Below are 11,415 nucleotides of genomic sequence, written 5' to 3' on the forward strand. Positions count from 1 at the left end.
TCAATTTTTTTCTCCCATAACTCTACTCCTGATATTGATTTTTTTTTTTCATTTTGGACATAATTATGTCTTTTCCTACCTACTTTAATTTAGCAAAGTTTCATTGAATTTTAATTCTATTCATAACGGGCTGTGGGTGATCTGGCATTATTTTTCACAGATATTTACTCCATAACAACACAGAGTATGAGTAAAGAAATAGTAAAATGAGAAGAACCTTGTAGAAATCTTTTACACTGCTATGGATAAGTCCTATGAAGCTCAGTTATTCCTCTTATATATTCATAATAAAAAGACAGTGCTTTATCAGCTAAGAAAAAAATGTCCTCTAGCTAATATTCATCAGTAAATTGATAGCTTACTATTTGTATTGTCATTCCCTTGAATGTCTATTAAATATCAATTTCTAAGGGCTATTTTATAAATAATCATGTAGTAAGCTGATATATGTAGAACTTTAATTTTCTGTTCACAAATAATAGTTAGTCTAGGGTAGGTCAGATGTTAAATATAGAATACTTTTATTTCAGATAAAGGTTCTACATTATGAAATGTGATATTTCCTTACAATCTCATAAAAAAAAATAAATTAGAAAATGCTTACAATTGGGGATTTCTTATAGAAACCAATTAAGGACTAACTGCGGGTATTTTGGTACAAACCACATTGATGAGGCATGTATGACAGTTACAAATTTTTGTTGGTGGTAGGATTAGTGTAACAAAAAATACCTTTTTACTCAGATAACATTTTATGATGAATATCTTAGTCTTTATTTGACTGGAAATTGTAAAAAGTGTTACAACATTGTAGTTAAGCATTTGGATACTAAGGAGAGACAGCAAGTGTTGGCAGGGAAGAGGCCTGTTGATTCTTGGCCTTGCCATTTGCTATCATTCCTTGGCTATGCTGCTAATTATCTTTTTGTTTCACTTTATTCATCTATAAAACTTGGATGATGATAATATCAATCTCATAGGGGTTTTATTTATTTTTTGTTTTATTTATTTATTTATTTTATTTTTATATTCCCCATACAATTGCACCCCCCATAGCGGTTTTAAAGATCAAATGTGAATATATATATAAAGTCCTTAGAATGATGACTAGTATATATCACGGACCCAAGTGTCTATTTATTGAGAAAATCTATATAAACAGGGTCCTTAAATATACCAAACTCATTGCAATATGGCAAAATCATAGCCATAAATGACTACATAAAAACACCATGGAATATAAATGTGATCTAAAAAAAAAACAGATTGAAACAATTTAGAATGATGAACATAATATAGCTGAATTTTTAAGCCATGAGGAAAAATTAGTAATATTTATTTGCTTACTTATTTGCTACTTATTCTGGTATAATTATAGATCCCTAACGCCACCTGATTTTTTTCCAGACTTTAAGCCAACTTTTCTGTTCTGGCATTAACAGAAGTGCAGCAGTGTATCGCAGAAAAATGTGGAGTGTGGGACCTAAAGTGGCAGGCTCACTCTTCGAATTCAGAAGCAGGCTCTGATATAAGAATTTGAGAGCAGACAATCTTATATTGGAAGCAGGAAAGGAGTGGAGGAAAGAGAAAGGTAAGGGTAGGGGACAATGCACTACAGTGGGGAAGTTACTGCTGGAACTAAGTGATACCCCATCTCACTGAGGACTTCCAGAAATGCGTTTTGTACTGTCCCACAGAAGAGGTGAATGATCTAAGTATACGCTGATCAAGTTCTTTCCATTAGTGCTCCTATGTGGTCATTCCTAAGCATCTCTCCCTGCAATAGTTAGGCACAGACATATCCCTATATCCAGAGAACGTCCTCAAGGCTGTCTTCTCTTTGTCCTATAATGATGAAGTTCTTTTGCATGTTCTTAGATTCATAAATATGGGTGCCTGACTGGGCCCCACCTTTAGAGAATACTGCATATTACAAACTCCCAAACACAAAGACACCTTCCCCCCTCGTTTTGGGTAACTATGTGGAAACATTTTTCAAACTTTTATAACCACTATCCATATGGATATTTTACAGAAAGCTGAATGGAATGAAACCTCCAGGTCTGGGGTGTAAGACTAAGAGCACATGAGCCAATCAGAAGGAGAAGAAAATCACTGTTTTAATGTTTAAACTGAAGAAAGTGTATGAGTGCTTGCTTCTGTAGGGCAATGTAATTTTTTTTTTAAGGTGAAATAACATTGAAGAGCATACAAGGTTCTAGAGGATGCCTCTGGAGAAAAGAATGGAATTTGTAGGAAGGGAAAATTTGTTATTAGGATTAGGGAATTTGAAAATAGGAGGAACAATCTACTATTTGGACTAGGTATATGTTGGGAAATAAGTATTCAATTTTGTCTTATAATTGTAATTAAGGCATATGCCTGAGAAATTTTAAAATTTAGTATTGGAAATATTTGAATGTCTCTAGGCCAAGAAAAGAATGGATTTTAAAGCAAGGAAAAAATGATGAGTGAGAAGGGGAAATACAGATTTAGTCTTCAAGATTTTGGGGTGTGTCACCCAAATAATTGCATTTGTAGTCAAAGAAATACTAACACTAGTTCCAGTAAAAAGAATAATTTGGAAAGGTGTATTCTATGTTGAGCTGAAAGTACTAGAGACAAACTTTTTATATTTAAATGGTACTATACGTGAGGCAATTGGGATTGGGCAAGGAATCATGTAGATATTTGCAGAAGTGAATGTGAATGTGGAGTTAGAGGTGAAGTATACTGAGGATTACTGCAGGAGTTTAAGTTGGAAGGGCTGAGATGATGGGACCAGGGCTTAGAGCCAGAAAGAAAACAAGACACAAGCCAGAGCTGAAAGAATTGTGGAAACAAGCCAAGGCTATTTTGAAGATAGTAGAGTGGAAGTCAGAGAGTTGGGAGAGGAAGTGAGATGAGACCCACTGTGGCACTGGAGACTACAGAATGGAAGGGTGGGAAAAGAACAAGCTATAGCACTCAACCCAAATGACCTTCATTTTTCCAATAAATAGGACTTAAAGATATATATTACAAAAGTAAAAAAAAAGTTTGAAACAAAGGACCGACTTTCTTGTAGTATATAAACTAAACATATAGTAACCAAATGTCGAGGGAAGGCACACGTTTCATTTCTTCATCATTGCTTTTATTTTCCTTAAAAAAATTAGTCAGTTAATTATTTGCTTATGTTGTTTTTCCCTTTAATATTATTTCACATCTATCATCTCAGTATTTTTTGTCGGGGAGGGGGAATACAAACACTTTTACCAAATTTTATCATGATGTTAAAATTGTAATATTGCTTTACAATATTACAAAAAAGTTAAATAAAAAAGAAATGTTTAAAAATGCACGAGGCCATAGTTCACTGGACTACCAGTTTTAGGGCAAAGGGATGGGATTTTTTGTCCTTTCACTCATTCTTCATTAAGGAGCAATGCCTTACCTCATAAGTTAGAACACACTTACATAAAAAAGTCAAAGGAGAGACCAAGTGCTGTTTATAAATAATTATCAAGCACTTACACATTCATTTTAGTTTTGGAGAAAGTTCAATTTAAGAATCTTACTTCAAGAGTACCTTTTATTTTGAACTTGTCGTTAGTTCTATAGGGGAGAACCATAGGATTTTTCTTGAAAATCTAAGTAAGATATGGAGTATCTGAAAAATACATCCATTTCAGAAGCGCAAGGGGAGGGTGAAATCTAGATGACTAGTTCTATGGAAGAATCCATAAGTGAACCAGTGAAATGTGCAGATAGTAAACTAGTAGCAAAACAATCAATTTCAATCTTGTCCTTCCTGGCAGGACTATAAGGGAGCAAGCAGAGCTGGGCCAGATGTGGGGAAGTGTACAGGAGCTTAAACATAACAATAGGCTATTCATTTATTCACTTATTTATTCATTTAATAAATATTTATGGAGCTTCTTTATGTGCCAAGTATTTCTTAAGTACTGAGGATAGATTCCTGGTACGCCAAGACAGGGGCAGTCTCTATTTTGGAGTACTTGTCAACTCTAGTGAAGACAGCAAAAAAGGAACTCGACAAGAAAATATCAGGAATTGATTCTGCTATGTAAAATCTGATTTGCTATGACAAAAGAGTGACTAATGTATTTCCTGGAGTAGAACAGACATGTCGTCTAAGCTGGGGATGAGGAGGTTCAGCTGAAACCTCAATGCTAAACCAACCACAACTTCTACATGGAACAAATATTCAGTCAGAATGAAAAACAGATTTAACTCTGTTTTGGTAAAGATGCTTGACATGTTTTAGAAAGAGGAAGCAGGCCAAAAGCAATCATGTGACTAAGGAGAGTATCAGGAGAGGCAATCGTAAGGATAGGCAGGGACCACTCAGGACCCAGGATGAAAGGACACCACTTTCTAGTCCATTACAAAGTCAATAGTACATTTTTTTTTTTTTAGAATTTTTTAAGCTAGTACACCAAAGCAACAGCCGTTTATAAAAAATTTGAGTATGTGGTTCCAAAATAGACTACAGATTCATCAAGCTGACAAACTCATTTTTCATTGATAAAAAGGAAGAAAAGGGTAACAAAATTCATTTCAAGGTAAGTATTAATTCTCTTTTTAATAGTATTGACAAAAAAATCATATAAACCAATGTCTTAAAAGATTTTAGAAGATGAGAAAGAAAGATACCGCTTTATAATTGAGCATTTGCTCACTTATTTAAGACTCTATTCCCCACCGGGCCTCCCCGGTGGCACAGCGGGTTGAGCGCAGCACTGTGAAGCTGTCCGCAGCCTCTGCAGTGTGGGTTCAATTCCCGGCCAGCCAGGGAGCAACCCACATGGCGCGGCAGACCTCTCCTGTCTCGCCCGCTGCTCTCCTCAGCAGTGTCTTTGGTCTGTCTGCCTGTTCTGCCCCCCGCTCTGCCTCTGATGAATTCTCTCACCCTCCTGTACCTCTGTCCTGTACCCCAGCTCTGGTATTAGTATAAATAAAATAAATCTTAAAAAAAAAAAAGACTATTCCCCACCTACTCTCCTCTGTTTCATGGCCTGATCCTTGTAAATATTTCATGGCCTGATGCCCTGATGAACTAGCTTTCCACCAATTTGCACTTCTGGGAGGTTTTGGGAAGAGATTTGAGGAAAAATTTTGAGGGGGAAACCAAGGCACTCTATTTCCCCCTTCCTTTGTTTCTTTCCCCCTCCACTTCGGTGGCATTTCTAGGTGGGACTGCTGGTCTCCTCTGTGCTGCTAACAACCACACTTCTCTTTGCACCTGGAGCTTTGTGAGGGCAGTCACTAATTTCTCACTATTTTAATCCTTCCATCTCTTAGCAACTGGTGCAGTTAGAATCTCCTATTAAATTCCTTCGATTGAAATGTCTGAATCGGTTTCTATTTTCTTGGTTGTACCTTGAATGATAGTTATTTTTACCTACTTGGCTTGTTTAAATATGATAGTTTAATTGTTTAGCTATTTACCTTATATTTGGCTGCAATGCTTCTTTTTTTTTTTTTAAAGTTTTATTTATTTATTTATTTATATATATATATATTTATTTATTTATTTATTTATTTATTTATTTATTTATATAAGCACTACAGTCAGAAGCGCAGGAGGATGAGAGAATTCACCAGAGCCAGAGCTGGGAACAGAACAGGCAGACTGATGAAATATACTGCTGAGGGGAGCAGCGGGCGGGCAGAAGTCTGCGTGCCATGTGGACCCTCGCTGGTGGCCAGGGATCAAACTGGCACTGCAGACACTGCGGGCAGCTTCGCAGCCCAGCGCTCAACCGCTGCGCCACCAGGGGAGGCCCTGCAATGCTTCATTTTTAAAGAATATTTACATTATAATTAGCTTGTGTAAAGAATTGTGTTTATTAATCCATTTTTTATGTATAATGGTCACTGCTAATTACATTCAGAAATTACATTTTAGACATTGGCCATACTAGAGAAGTGTACTTTCAGGTTTGGAAAGAGCTGGTCTGACAGATTAGGGTGAATGATTACATGATGGAAATGAAAATTAGATGGTAAATGAACTATACTTTGGAACAATAATTATCAGGAGTATAAATACCTACTATTCACATATAGCCCTTGAAATTCTATCCTCAATTTGCTTTAACAAGTGACTCTAATACATAAACAACTATAGAAAAATCTAACACTAAGTCACACTCCTAGTTATTCATAACATATTCTTATAGATTTTAACAAGGTATTCTACTATTTAAACAAAAGCAGTTAAATATGATTGGGGTTTTGAGTGGAGGGGATTAAGAAAATAAAGATTTCATTTGGACTGGTTACATAATCAAAGTAAAAGACATTGATTGTCTACTGTGAAAAGCATTAATACCGAGTAACAGTATAATACAGGAGCAAAAGAGCACAAGCTGTAAGAGAAAGGTAGATGGGAGGACACTTAAGACAATGTGTATTCAGACGATATCAGTACATCCATTCATACAACACCTGTTTTTACTGACTATACATCTGCCTCCCTCATAGGTCTTGAGGGCAGGTATCATGAATTATTTAGCTTTTTTATCATAAATCATCATCTCCTAGGAGATGTTTATAGTAATTATGAATTATCTTTGCTGAGTGAATGTAATGGATAATTCCTTCCTCCCTCTCTACCTCCCTTTCTTCCTTCATTTTCTTTTTTCTTCCAGGGTTAAAATACATTTTATTATATTCTATGTATCTATCTTTTCTGCATTTATATTTTACTCTTACTATTTATTTTACTAATTCTCTCCAATAATGCTTCCATAATACCTGGCAATTTCATTTATTATTACATTGGCTAAGTAATGATCTTCAAATAAAATTGCACAATAATATGTTGGCAATATGTTTCTTAGTGATATTTTTTGCAATATCCCTCAAAAATATTGCACTTGGCATTACCCAAAACTCAATTCCTTAAAGGATTTTTATAGATATGCGATTTGTTGTTTCAATCTAAAAATAGATTTCAAGACTAATAGATGGATTAAATAAATTTCAGACAATCATTCATAAGCACTGTTTGCTCAATACAGATTTTTAGATTTGGTGAGCTCAAGATTTTTTTTACAGCTCTCAAGTTTAAGTGCATAGCCACATGGCTTAACAGCCAGTTAAGTCTAGAGAAGCACTTGTACAAATATGTGAGATATATCCATTAGTGCAAAATCAATGGGACTTTTTGCAATATGAGCTTTTTGAAATAAGAATAAGGTCAAGTTATATTGCAAATGTAATTTTAAATATAACACAAGGACACCATAGGTAATCTAAGAATATAGATCTATGTCAAGAAATATTGCGAAAATAATTTTGGGTGGAAGAAATTTAAAGCAGGTTAGATTAACTTAGTTCACCACTTTAATTTGCTTTGAAAATTTTAATTTGTATTATATCTACCTAAATAAATTAACCTCAAAATATGTGTATGTGTAACTAAATAAGAATACAGAATAGAGTAGCAGTGTTATTCAAATTTTGGTAGATAAACTATTATTACTCTAAGTTATCTTTTAAGTAATTCACTGATTACTAGGCAGTTTTAAGATAGGAAATAATTTGGTTCACAGATATTTCATAATTGAACTCTAGGTTTAACTATAAATGTCTACCGAAATTTGACATTCATACTTTTATGATATATTATGTGTTGATTAGTTTGTCTAACTAAATATTTAATGAATGCAGTTCTTTTGTCTAATATATTTTGAAATAATTTTTGTGTCATTTATAGATATCATATATTTTTAATTACTTTTAAAATATATTTCATCTGAACTTCAACACACAAAAGTGGATCTGTAAACACTAAAGTACATAAGTGTACCTTTTGGTATACTTAGTGTGATGCACTAGCAAGATAAATTTTATTACTCAGGATGATATTCAGAAAATAGAAAATAAATGGTGACCAAAACTCCTGTTGATATACAGAATTAATATCTGAATGTGCTGAATAAAAATATCTTCAAAAATATTGAATTCTTTAAGTAAAATACAAATATGAATTGTGACCATGACAATCCAAAATTGGGGCTTTTCTGGATGGACAGACACTCCCAACTATTCCGTACCTAAAGTTGGTTGTATGCATGTGTGCTGAAAGTCCATATTATCCATGGATGCTTAAAAACTAGGAAAAATCTTATTTATAATAGGAAAAATCTTACTTATAGCTTTAAACCCTAAAATGTTGAGATACTGCTATATTTTAGATAACCACCTTATTTGGAAAGATTGGATTCTATGCAGATTACCAAGATATAAAACTATGAAGTTTCTAAAATTTTCAAATACAGTAAGACCTTATTTCACAACATAATAATGTCATTTTCTTTAACCTCCAGAACTATTGCTTTTTCACATCAATGCTATAAAGAAAATATGTTGAGTGAAATGACATTATCTGTGGACATTGTGCACTCTCATAATTGAGTTGATTCACCAAAGTCATTTTTTCACAAATTATGTAGTTGATTTTACCAGAAATCTACTCTTTCCATTAATTTTTTTCATAATGGGACTTATATTTTAAAGATCTTATCATTACACATCTCTACGCTCAAATATATATAAAAATAGTCCCACTTTCTCCAGGAAAATACTCATCTATTATAGTAATAGAGTTTTAAATGAATCTAAAGAAATTTAAGAAGCTCATTAATGATGAACAATCTCTAAACATTTAGTTCTTATTCACCAAAAGATTTCTGTTTTTAATAAAAAAAATCTCCTTATGGTTAATATGACATTCTGACAGAGCTGTGTTCTTTTGCCAGATTTATCTTAAGATTGCTATATACTACACTAAGGGAACATTTGAGTTCCCACTTATAAAGGCTCGTACTTTTTGGCTCAAGTTCTGAGCTTGTACATTTTGAAAATAGAAGTACTTTATAAAGTCCTTTGATATTTTTTCATCAAAGAAACTAAGGAAGACCTATTTCATTTTTATTTTTACTTTGACTTGTATTTTTCAGCATTAGAACTGGGTTAAGCTCTTGTCATGTTGTATAACAGGAATATCTTGTCATATCCTGACATCTTGTCACCTAAGAATGACTCCCGGTCCTGGTGCACTTTCAGAGAAAGGTTCTGGCAATTATCAAATGTTTCAGTTCTTCCTTTGGCATTTCACAAAGCTAAAATTCATTTGATATATTGTCTGTATTTTTACAGAAAATATTGCCTTAGACACTCATTCTTAAGCCTATTTGAGGGTTTCCATATGTTTACTTAGGAAGAGAATAATATACAATATCCCATATGCTTCTAATTAAATCACATACTTAAAACCAGAATACATTTATCTTGAATGCATCTTAAAGAGTCAAAAATATATTACATGATTGTCTTATCTAAATGGAAAATATTAACTGACAGACAAGGGGAGAAGGTACAAAGAGGAAGAACATTCTAGGAAAATTTACCCATTGGACTGCCTATTTAAATAGTAAGACCAACAAGGCTAGAATAGAGTGAAGAAGATATGAAAGAGTTCAGAGAATTTGCAGGAACCAGATCATGTGGCTCACTTAAGGGAAGAAAAGCACCACGTATTTCATTCTTAGTGAGATGTGAAGTCACTGAAAGAATTTAGTGGATAGCTGCCATTCATTTACTTAACAAATATTGAGTATACTATTATATATTAGTTGCTATTCCAGACACTGGGGATAAAGCAGTGCATACACACAAAATGTTATTTACCTTATATGGCATGTAGTGGTTTTGGCAGATACACAGAAATTGTTTAGGTAATAAATAAACCAAGGCTAACTAAATATCTCATATTTGAGGGTAATTAGAAGGTAAGTGCTGTGAAAAAGAATAGGGTAAGATGAAGTGACTAGGGAGTTGACTCTGTGGGAGAGTTGCTGCTATGTTATGTAAGATAATTGGATATGAGTGATATTTGTCACCATTCTCTGTGCCATATGGAGGGAGTATTTCAGAGGCATGGCTGAAAGTAGAGGAAACAATATGGAAGTTGTTCCATCACTAAATGAAAGAGATGGGCTTGGTTTTCACTTTGATATGGAGATAGAGATAGCAAAATACGTTGGCATTCTGTGTTAATCACAGAGGAAGTTTAGCCAACATGATTTATTACATAAAAGGAGGAGATAAAAGGACTCTAAGAATTATACCTAATTAAAGGAATGAATGAAATTACCTGAGAGACAGACATTGGTCTGAAAGGTGCATTGCAAAACTAAAACCACATAAGTTTGAGTTCTGTACCCCATAGAAATACTGTAATTCTTGGCTATGAAAGGGACTTAATAGAAAGGAATTTAATTCAAAAAAGAAAAAAAAACAACAACACCTGGTTAAGTACATTGGGAGGGCTTAAATAGAAAGTTCTAGTTAGCCTCTCTAACATGTAGCTTAGATTTAGCTTATAATCATTGAGAAATGACCTGAATAGGGTTGCTCCTAAGAGCTATTTTTTTTATAGGCAACACTGGAATAAAAAAAAAATCCATTGATTATACCAGTGTAACTGTATTTAAATACCAAGGAAATTGGAGAATCAACATCCATAGATGCAATACTGTGATTAGGAAGCCAGATAGAGATTACATTCTGTCTGCTGCTGACATCTCCACTGCTATTCCACACCAATGAAGTTAAATAATAGCATATGCACACAAAACATTCATGTTTTAATATCCTCTTTGGCAATAGAACCGGCAAATAAAAGAATGGAAAAGGGGTTTCGTTATAAAAAAATTATTTTATATTCAGTAGCTAATTATATACAGCTTCCACTTTCCCAATATTAAAAAAAAATTATTGCATAAAATTTGTGCAACTCAATACACCCCATTTGTATAGTGTGTTTCTCAATTGCAATAGAGTGTGAGATATTTGGGACATATTAAGTGTGAGGTAGTTTTCTGATGTATTTTAGAGATTTGAAGAAAGAGCTTATATATGTGAATCAGGTGATCAAAGAAATGGAAAAACCTAGATATCCATTAAGGCTGGGTCACTTACAGTTGATGTTTAAATTTTCTTTTTTTCTATGTTTAAAATTCTGATAAAGGCAGACGTGACTTAATGAGTTTACAAATTTATTGAATAGGAAAACTGACCTTCCCATCAGTGTAGTACACAAATGGTAAGGTGGTTTTCACATTCTCCTCTACTTAGTAATTGAGCACACATCCTACAAAAATAGCACAGTTCAAAGACTGCTCATGATATAAAAAAAAAAATAGTTTTATGCCAACTCATGATAACCAGGTAAATATGTATCATTCAGGAGCAGATAAAAGCCTTCTATACAAAGCAATTCATAAAGTTGTACTTCTAGTAAATTCACTTATGAAGCGTAGGAGTTGATAAATACTATAGCAGTAGTTAACATTTCTTTATAACAAATTACTCTCAAATTTAGCAGCTTAAAATAAA

The sequence above is a fragment of the Talpa occidentalis genome, unplaced genomic scaffold (genome assembly GCF_014898055.3).
Source record: "Talpa occidentalis isolate TD23 unplaced genomic scaffold, MPIMG_talOcc4v2.1 talOcc4.5, whole genome shotgun sequence".
Lineage (NCBI taxonomy): Eukaryota > Metazoa > Chordata > Mammalia > Eulipotyphla > Talpidae > Talpa > Talpa occidentalis.